Source organism: Cucurbita moschata, unplaced genomic scaffold (genome assembly GCF_002738365.1).
Source record: "Cucurbita moschata cultivar Rifu unplaced genomic scaffold, Cmos_1.0 Cmo_Scf00071, whole genome shotgun sequence".
NCBI lineage: Eukaryota > Viridiplantae > Streptophyta > Magnoliopsida > Cucurbitales > Cucurbitaceae > Cucurbita > Cucurbita moschata.
The window spans coordinates 641498-651565 of NW_019268587.1; the positions used below are offsets into that span (position 1 = coordinate 641498).

General features: G+C 35.8%; 1 long non-coding RNA gene across 2 annotated transcripts; it reads left to right on the top strand.

Annotated features, from left to right (window-relative positions):
- Positions 1 to 3082: 3082 nt before the first annotated feature.
- Positions 3083 to 5441, top strand: LOC111438111. Of its 2 annotated transcripts, none has more exons than XR_002709612.1 (3): positions 3083 to 3369; positions 4551 to 4912; positions 5009 to 5441. It is a non-coding gene; the product is annotated as an uncharacterized LOC111438111 (long non-coding RNA). The 2 variants fall into 2 exon arrangements; XR_002709613.1 differs by having other exon boundaries at positions 3083 to 3285.
- The last annotated feature ends 4627 nt before the right edge of the window (positions 5442 to 10068 follow it).

A 10068-nucleotide genomic window follows, 5' to 3' on the forward strand; every position in this document is an offset into this window, starting at 1 on the left:
TTGTTGAAATTTCTTGTCTTACCCAGTATACTGTCTTGATATACTTTACTACTGGTGTATGTAATCATGCTATGGCAGTGGATGAGATGTTTATTTATCAACACTCTGGGTGCTGGATGGATGTCATTGCCCCATTGAGCATGTGTGATTCCTGGTGAATGATTGTGTGATCCTTCCTTTTTGAGAATAAGCAACAGAATCAAGTACTGTCTAGGGTAAGCACGTAGATTGGTGGGTCCAGGCTTAGGATTGAACACCTTTAGAGGTTTGAGACCATTGGAATCATGAAGGGCGATCAGAGGGTGAGACAATATTATAACAAAATTGTGTGCGCACATAAGTAATTTACAGCACGACAATATTTAAAACACAAAATAAGAAACGAACTCAAAACATTTTAAAACAAAAGAGTTGAGGATGACGGGTTATGACACATGCTCAAGAGTCCACTCCCGACTTCGACCAGCTCCTTACCTTAAAAAAATGGAGAATAAGGAATGAGTACAAAGACTTAGTATGTAGCCTACTTCTAGGCTCTCAATCGTATCGTTGATATGCTAGGATACCACACTCTTTCTTGTCTTGTTCTTGTTTCTTATTGTAAGTACTTAGGCCCACTTGTTCTTGACTTCGGGTTCTTATCGTGATTTATTCTAAGGACCTTGGTCCTTGGATTCTAAAACTTTTGTCATCCTTTAAGGGCCTTAGTACCATGGTTCTTGGTTCTTGGTTCTTGTACTTAGAACTAGGGTCTTGATCCATGTTCTAGATCTAGATCTAGATCTTTCTCTTGTTCTTGGTACTTTCTAGGTATTTATTCTGTTATTGATTTATTCTCCCAGACACTCCCCCTAGGATTTACGGCACTAGCCAAATACCTGACAATTCTGTGTCCAATTATTCTCCCAGACACTCCCCCTAGGATTTACGGCACTAGCCAAATACCTGACAATTCTGTGTCCAAGGCTTGTTACTCAGTGGTAGATCGACTAGACGACATTGTGCCAAATACCTGACAATTCTGTGTCCAAGGCTTGTTACTCAGTGGTAGATCGACTAGACGACATTGTGAACACGTCGTGTTTTAGGACATTAATCACGAGGCTAGGTAGTAGTTACCCTGCACGTAGGATCCGTCCTATGAAAGGCCGTTGATCATGTGAGTAACTTGTTTAGGTGGTATGTACCGAGGGGTAGCACTCCCTCACCATAGGTTACTTCATGGCCTGTGGGATAGGTTCACCAATTAACACTCCCATGGATGCAAGCAGACCAACACTCACCATGTTCTTCCCCACCTTGTACCATTGCGAAGGCTAAGTTTTCTGCCCAGGTCTTTGTATCAAGAGTGTGGAAACTCTAGGGACAAAAGTAAACAATTGGTTTCCTGCTAGGTTAAGGATGTGATGAGAGACTACAAGTAGGTTGCTTAATCGTGACGAGAGGGTACTCTAGAGTTTAGAAGTAATAGAGGAATTATGGACCTAGGGAATCATGTATCTCGTTCCCCCTTCCCTCGTTAGATGAATTTGGCATATATTAATACACATTTTGATTTCTCTCTTATTTTATACACATTGATTGGCAAAATTTTTCCTAAAGATTCAGGATGTGACATGATGAAATCAAAACCCCATAATTGTTCTCCCAACAGGCATTGAGTAATTCTTGCGAAAGAAGTCTTGCGCAATTCCTATTTGAAACTATAGTTCTAGAATTTTTTGAACTGTTCTATTCTACCTCACCTTAAAATTTCAAAGGTCCTCGTCAAAAGTTTGAAAGTTCAACTTAAAAAAATAAATCGGGAATTTAGTACCTTGTTGGACTTGGGTGCTATACCATATGTAATCTATGAATTGCTTTCTCTATTTTATATTTTCTACGGGAAAGTATTCATATTTTGTTGTCCATTTTATGAAAATGTTTTAAAAATAAATGAAATATTTATTATTCTTGGGCTAATAACTATTATCTATTCAAGGAATTTTTTTATTGAAAATCTAATAAATAACCGAAATTAGTTAAATGATTAAGTTTTTTACAACCATAACATGCATTTACATAGTTTCTTGCATGTACTATAAGTATATTTATTCACATGTCCAACACAAATGGGTAGTTAAGCTGAAGGTTTATTAGGAAATGATAAAGTATATTATCGTTTTCTTTTATTTCACGGTGGCTTAGTTGGGGCTAGCTCCTTTGGATAATCATTTTCGTCTTATAGTGTACGCATCCATATTTCATCATAAAGGGGAAGTATCCCGGTGCACGTGAACATACAAATATGCTTGAGGTCCACATATTTTTCTTCGTGGCGTAATAAATCATGTAGGACAATCCTCATTCTTTCATCACACATCACACTCAGTAATGTAACACCGCTAATATTCTTGCTTAAATTAGAGGCATCATCATATGAATGCCATAAATAACATATGTGGAAGTTTGAAATAAAATATTTACAAATGAAGCCATGAACTTACACGTTTAATTTAAAATAAGAAAATAGAACTAACATAGTCTTTGAACATGAAAAATGAAATAATCATCCTATCAACTACTAAATGAAAATCAATGCATACTACTTCTCTATCATGATTTCTTCCATGGTAATTTCAGAATTCACTGTCACCTATGCCGGACCGCTTTACCTTTACGTGAAAAATAAAGGTAGCTTGTGGCTTGAATATTTTAAGAAATAGTAAATAAGTTACCCCATTGTTGGGATTAGTGATGCAATACACACATTTAATGATGGGACATATCCTTTAAAACTATGACTTAACCTTGGACTCTTTCTAATTCCAGTCATGGTTGGATGTTGGATGCGTAAGGGCAAAAGCTCAATACATTAAAATAAACCCTAGGTTCAGACATGGTTGGATGCGTAAGGGCACAAGGCTCAATACATTAAAATAAACCCTAGGTTCAGCTACATAAACCCTAGCCCAAGCCCAATAAATTAAAAATTAAACCCTAGGCCCAAGCCCAATACAGTAAAAAAAAAAAACCCTAGGGCAGCCACCCATGTAATAGAGCACGAAGCCTGAGTCGAGGCAGCCACTCACAAACCCTAGCCGCTACCTTATTCTTCCTCTTTATCATCATCTTCTTCTTTAAATTGTCGTTCCCGTCCATCGCTCGCGCTGTCATACGTCACCATTGCCCACGTTGTCCCGCGCTACCACGACCAGTCACCGTCGCGCATCAAATTGTCGTCGCCAGAACCACTATTTGGAGGAGTAAAAGTAACCACTATTTGGAGGAGTAAACGTAACCAAGGTATAATGCGCCAACCAACGAAGTTACAATGTGGTTTCTTTTCTAAATAGTTCGAATTTGACTCAACCTCTACGTAGTAAGAAGGTAAGCAATAAAACTCTATGATTTGTAGGAGTCGTTGTTTCATGTCAAGTTGGGTTGGTTAAACTTGGGTGTTTAAATGTAGGCTCGATCTAAGTCGAAGTTGGACCAATATCTATAGGGTCGATTAGAAAAAAGCCCTCCAAGTAAGAGGTCTTCCTATTGAAACTTAACTGTTTTTTTTTTCTACAGGGGTTGAATATGTTTGGTATTGTATGGTTGAGTGTTGTATGATACGATAGATGTTGACTATAAAAATAAATGTTTTAAGACCTATTGCATGCATAATTATGTTTGATGATTGAAAATATATCTGATATGAGTTGTGTGACATAATGTATGGTTGCTCATGAAAATAAACAGTTTGGGACATAATGCATGCATGTTACCTTTGATGATTAAGGAGGCTGTGGTTAGGGTTACATGTTGGCTGTTTTGAGTGATCAGCCACTAATGGTCACTCTACGAGGTGATTTAAGAAAATGGTTATCAAGGTAAAGGTTACACGCAATGTGTTTCGGGTAACCAACCATTGATAATCATTTTAAGGAGTTAGGATGGATATTGATTTTCATGTGGTAAGGTTACACGCTGTGTGTATCGGGTAACCATGCACTAATGGTCACTCTACGGGGTGATTGCAGAAAATGATTAACAAGGTAAAGGCAAGACACCTCTATATAGTTGATGACGACATTGCAAGTAAAGACCGAGGCACATGCATAAGATAGTGATATTTCATTTCTTAAACTTTAGGAAAGTATAGGATGTTTTTAATTTTAATATTTTATTGGTTTTACTTAGTTTTGTTATGTTGATTTAAATATTTTTTCAAGCATGTAAGTTCATGGCAGTATCTTACGATGAAGTTTTAAATGTTTATTTTCGCATAAGAGAGTATGTTAGGATGACATTAGCCACTTTAGGTTAGTATAAATCTAGGGTCATTATAGAGAAAGTCCCCCTGCACGGATGATGGTGAATGTTAGAATGGCCATAGAAGTCAAGATAGGATAATAGTATGCATCGATTTCATTTAGTAGTTGATAGGTGACATTTTTTTTATATTAAAAAACTATGTTACTTTTTGTAACACTTGAACTTAGGAGGTATTAACATCCTTTGTTTTCCTACTTAGGATCCAAATATATGCATGATAATTAGGTCGTGATTTTTTATTGTAGGCTAAAGAGACCAGGCTCGAGTCGATGAAGAAGGAAACTATGCTCGAGATAGTTGTAAGATTAAAAAAAAACGGATAAGATCAACATAGGAACAAGGTCATTTCGCCCCTACTCCTACCTGAGGAGTCTGGATAGTTGAGTCATCACAAGAAAGCGAAAGAAAGGGGAGGAAAAGAAGAAGGGATAAGAAGAAGTTAGGATTTTGAAAGAAAAGAAGAACAGAGAAATCGGCTGCCTCAAATCTGCCGTTGGAGATCGAATCAAAGGCAAGAAACTTCAAATCAAGACTCCTCTTGGTGCTAGAAGAAGAGCTTGGGGAGTGGACTCGCCCATTCCGACTAGAAAATCCGAGAATGGACAAGGTAAGACTATGACCTTTTCATTTCGATTTTTCCTAGATCTAAGGAGTCCGAGAATGGACAAGGTAAGACTGACCTTTTCATTTCGATTTTTCCTAGATCTAAGGAGTTTCTTGAACAATAGATCTGGAGTTTTGAGGTGTCTAATCAAAAGAGGATTCACACAGGTTTCTTGAAGAAATCTCGAACAAAAATTGGAGCTTGATCGAAATTCGGGTGAACTGGTCAAGAATAGAAAACGTGAGTTTTTCGGTATCTTTGAATGGATTTAATTCATTCTATATTCAAGAGAAAAATAAAAGAAAAATATGTCGATGTAGGTGAATAAAAAATTTACGACTTTGGTGAAGAAACCAAGTCAATCCAAATTATGTGCGAAAAGTTACGAAAATCTGAACTTCGATGTAGGTGACTGAACTTGATAGGAATTTAGTATAGGTAAATAGAGAGTTTTGAGAGATTTTCTCAATTTTTTTTGAAGCCAACTTTCCAGTAAGTTGATCACTCTATTTATATAGTCATATTTGCGTGTTCATCCAAAATTGAGATTACCAAATTTTGATATTAAAAATTTCCCTCAAATTTGTGGGATTCTGTGGCAAGCATGCAAGTTTAAGTTTATCAAGGTTTGACACTCAAAATTCCACTCAAATTTGTGACATGTTTGGTTAAACAAAATTTTGATATTCAACAATTAATTTAGATAATTAATTTCAAATCAAAATAATATTAAAGGTTTAATTAAACAATTTAATTAAACAATTTAATTAATATTTAACATTAAATAAAATGCCAATCCCAATGTACATATTGTGAATCTCTCTTCATAATTAAAATATTTAAATCTTATTTAAATTTCTCCAATTATCTCTTTTTGTTTAATTCATAATTAAAACAAAATGTGGTTAAATGTATATTATATATATATTTAGCGTGTATTCCCTAATTTGAATTCGAATACTTTGAACTCACTCGTCACACTATTCTAAGGTTTAGTCCGATATGAGCTAGTAGAGGGACCTAATGGACCTACAGGTTATGGGATCCAACGATCCGAGATTAACCGGCTAAACTCATTAACCTTGTTAACAAAAATTCGTCAACTACTAGGACACTCCACTATAGCCTCCCCACTATAGATATATTTCTGTCCATTTGATATAACCATGATTAGTAAGTCAATCCTTCACAGGTTGTTCGTAACTAGAGCTGGGTCAATTTACCATTTTACCCCTAAACTTACTCCTTGTTCCTTAAGTCCCACTGATCCTCTAATGAACAATTGGTTTGTGGTTCAACCACAAAACCGAATCCCTCTCGGGTCAATGAGAGGGTGGGGCCCCTTGTTCAAGACTTGGAGTCAGTACTTAAGGGAACAACCTCTCTACTATATCTAAAAGCGGGTAGGAGAGAGTTCCATCTTACACCCTATGTCCCCAATTATTCAACCAGTCTTACCCCTGGAATGGGACGCTTATTGAGTCGACGAAATCAGGCCACTCTCACCCATGAAAATCTAAGGATAATTCTGAATAAACAGGAGTTCATAGTTAGCTCAGGATTAAGATCGAGTTACCTAGGTCATCGAGTGAAAAAATCAGTCTCAACAGTAAACAACATTATAATGATGATACATTATAACATGATGATATAAGTTGCTTGATTATGAGATGACTTAATATGATGATATTCCATATTAAGTTGATGTAGAGGTATTAGATGCCACGATGTATTATGACTACAGGTTTTCTAAGACACAACCCCAATCGATGTTAATGATGATGAACGTATGAAGGCCAATGCATGCATGTTACCTATGGTAATGTGTGAATGATGTATCGGGCTGTGTCATAAAATAATTTAAAGATGAAATCTATAGGGATCTCATGCATATTTTAGTCATATACATCTGGTTACTTTCTCATTTATGATGATGAGTATGGACGCGTACACTACGATGATGATCATCATGATCATGCCTCGTATGATACTCGAGGGTCTGCTAACGTCCAAATAATCAGTTACGGACAACTAGCCTGACTATGATGGGTCTATGGGTATGAACTGCTTGGAGACTCACGTTCGCACGTGTGGGTCATGTGTAGGAAAGTACTACACATCTAATCATGGGTTACATGTGTTAGCATTACCAGACTCCAATAGTGGGGTCACTTACTAAGTATTTCTTAAAATACTAAAACCGTGTGCTACATTTATTTTAGGTAAAGGCAAGACACCTCTATACGGTTGATGACGACATTGGAAGTACAGACTGTGACACATGCATAGGATAGTGGTCATTGGATAAGGTTAAGTAGGTAAACCAAGAGATGATATAAAATGACCATAATACCCCTAAGGTAATTTACCTTTGGTTCATGAACTAGATAACCTCCAAATATTATGAAACTCTGTCCATTGGAAAGCATGAAACCTTGGACAAAGGTTGTCAGGTTCATGACTAGTACTGTAAATCTTAGGGGGAGTGTCTTGGAGAACGAACCTGAGGAGAACAAGAACCTAGAAAGTACCAAGAACAAGACAAAGATCAATGGCTACAACATGGATCAAGATCTAAGTTCCCAGACCAAGAACCAAGAACTAAGAACCATAGTACTAAGAAGGACTTAGATTATAAATAAAGTTTAAGGATCCAAGGACCAAGGTTCTCTGGATAGATCATGATATGAACCCACGAGTCAAGGATAAGAACTAAAGAGCCTAAGTACTTCCAAGAAGAACAAGAAAAAGAAAAGAAAGAGTGTGATACTCTAGCATATCAAGGACACGATTAAGAGCCTACAAGTAGGCTACTTACTGAGTTTTTGTACTCATTTCTTATTTTTCATATTTTTCAGGTAATAAGGAGCTTTTCAAGGTCGGGAATGGACTCTAGAGTAGGTGTCGTAGACAGGTTTCACCTGTCGTCCTCAACCTTTTTATTTTAAAATATTTTGTGTCCATTCCGTATTTCGTGTCTCGATGGTTGGATTGTGTTTTAAAAACTTATGTATGAACTTTATTTTGATATAATAGATATTATATTTTAAATTTTCTTGTTTTAGTTCGCTAAAATTTTTTCCGTCTTTTATGAAGTCATCGAGTCAGCCTGGTCCTTACAACTTATCTTTCCAAGAAATATATATATATAACTATATCATGTTTTATTTTTATTATCATCTATATACATTTTAGCTCAACAAGTACAAAAGAATTGACCTCCAATCTCAAAATAGAAAAGTAATAAGGGTTTTCTTGTGTTTAGATCAACAATTGTGTTGAAATCAACCCAATGAAACTTGACATCCTTGAAAGTTGTGTTTAAATCAACCCAATGAAACTCAACATCATTTCCAAGGGTACTCTAATAGATATGATTCTTTAGAACCAAGACGTAAGGAAATGTCATTGTCTTCTGTTGCCCATGTACAAATACTATTATAACATTGATCACTAAACCAATTTTCCATTTCTGGCCAAAATACTTCACCAGAAGCATGTTCGTGTTTGCTGCTAAAATTGCACCAAAACCGTGTTGATTGCCTAAAATTTTCTTTGAAGGTCCAAGAGTATTTCTCTCCAAAGCCGATTTCATGTTAGCCTAGTTTTCGCTTTCATTCTCTTCTTCTTTTCTTCCTGTGAAGTAGCTTTACCCTTTTGACTCTCCTCTCCTGTAAAGCAGATCATGTCCCGTAATAAAACCTGTTGAATGTATCCATTTTTATTCTAATAGAATGAAATTTGATTAGATATTAAAAATAAGATAAGTAAAAATCGTTGTGTTTAGACTTGCAATGAGCCAAGAGAGCTGAATCCTTCATATGATTCCAAATTGCAACTTCTCATGGGGAGAATGGACGTTGTATCTTTAAATCGGATTGTTCAAAACATGAGCTAATAATCATGTTTGATTTAAAAGCAAGAAATATGATGAGACCGAATATGTTGTGAGGCTTCATTTTTTTGTGGGAGTTTAAGTTGGTAACTTTTTCTTTGTTCACAAATCCATTTTGTGTTGTTCACAAGTCAAAATGGTATACAATAAAAATTGACAGTTTGTACAATCTAAATCTCTCTACTTTTCTAACCTTATTTATCTAAATATATATCATATATGTAATAATTAATAGGGTGTATTATATATAGTAAGTTGTTACATTCAAGTTAAAATATGTTATATTTGGACCAGAGTTTGAATCCAACAAAACCTACTCTACAAGGATCTTTTGGTTGATAATGACTTAACCTACTCTCTACTTTTCTAACCTGAAGTCTGCGCTTCTACCCGAATCGCAACCTACGCATTGGCTCACTACCGACATGTGTCTTGTCCCCAGCCACTGGCGCACTCGGCTCAACTTTGCTAGTCTCTAACAGCTAAAAAAAAGTCATTTGATTTGGGTTAGATGTTTTAAGAACGATTTGAATGTTTTTGACCCTCTCGAAGCTGAATTTGGTCTTATTTAAGGGAAAGGTGAGTACCATGTTCAATTTCTCAATTGAAGTTAAATTAGGTTAGGAAAGAATTTTCTAATGAAACAAGGTGAATGTTTTAATAGGGTGAAATATCTCTACGATACTTGAATCAAACTTTGAGGGATGAAATCAAGCGTATTCGAGTATTAGATAGAACGTCGACCAAGGTCATCCATGTAAGTGGTCTTACAAAAGGCATGGTAGAAGTTTGTGTTATATAAGATGACACATGCTCAATGACTCTACACGTGTCATATGTTTGATATGTGTGAGATGTTTATGATATGATATGGTTGATGATATGATATATGTCTATGATATGATATGTTGAACTATATGATATGTTGAATGATATGACGTATGGAACTATACGATATGTCGAAGGTTACAATGTGTTGCATGACATGATATAATACGATGTATTACATGAATGATAAGCAGTAAAAAGTTTTGACATGATACACATCCCTAGACTTCGCTATAAAATAATATGATAGGAAGGAAAATGGAAGGGGTTGTCTTACATGGTTTAACTAATGTGAAAAAGTTGGGATCTCATGCATAATGGTATGTCACATGCTTCGAGATATTTTTTCCTTAGTATTAATATAAACGTGTAGTTTTGAAAAGGAAAATGATCGTCAGTTTAACAAGATGCTACGATGGTTGTTACTCCTTTTGGT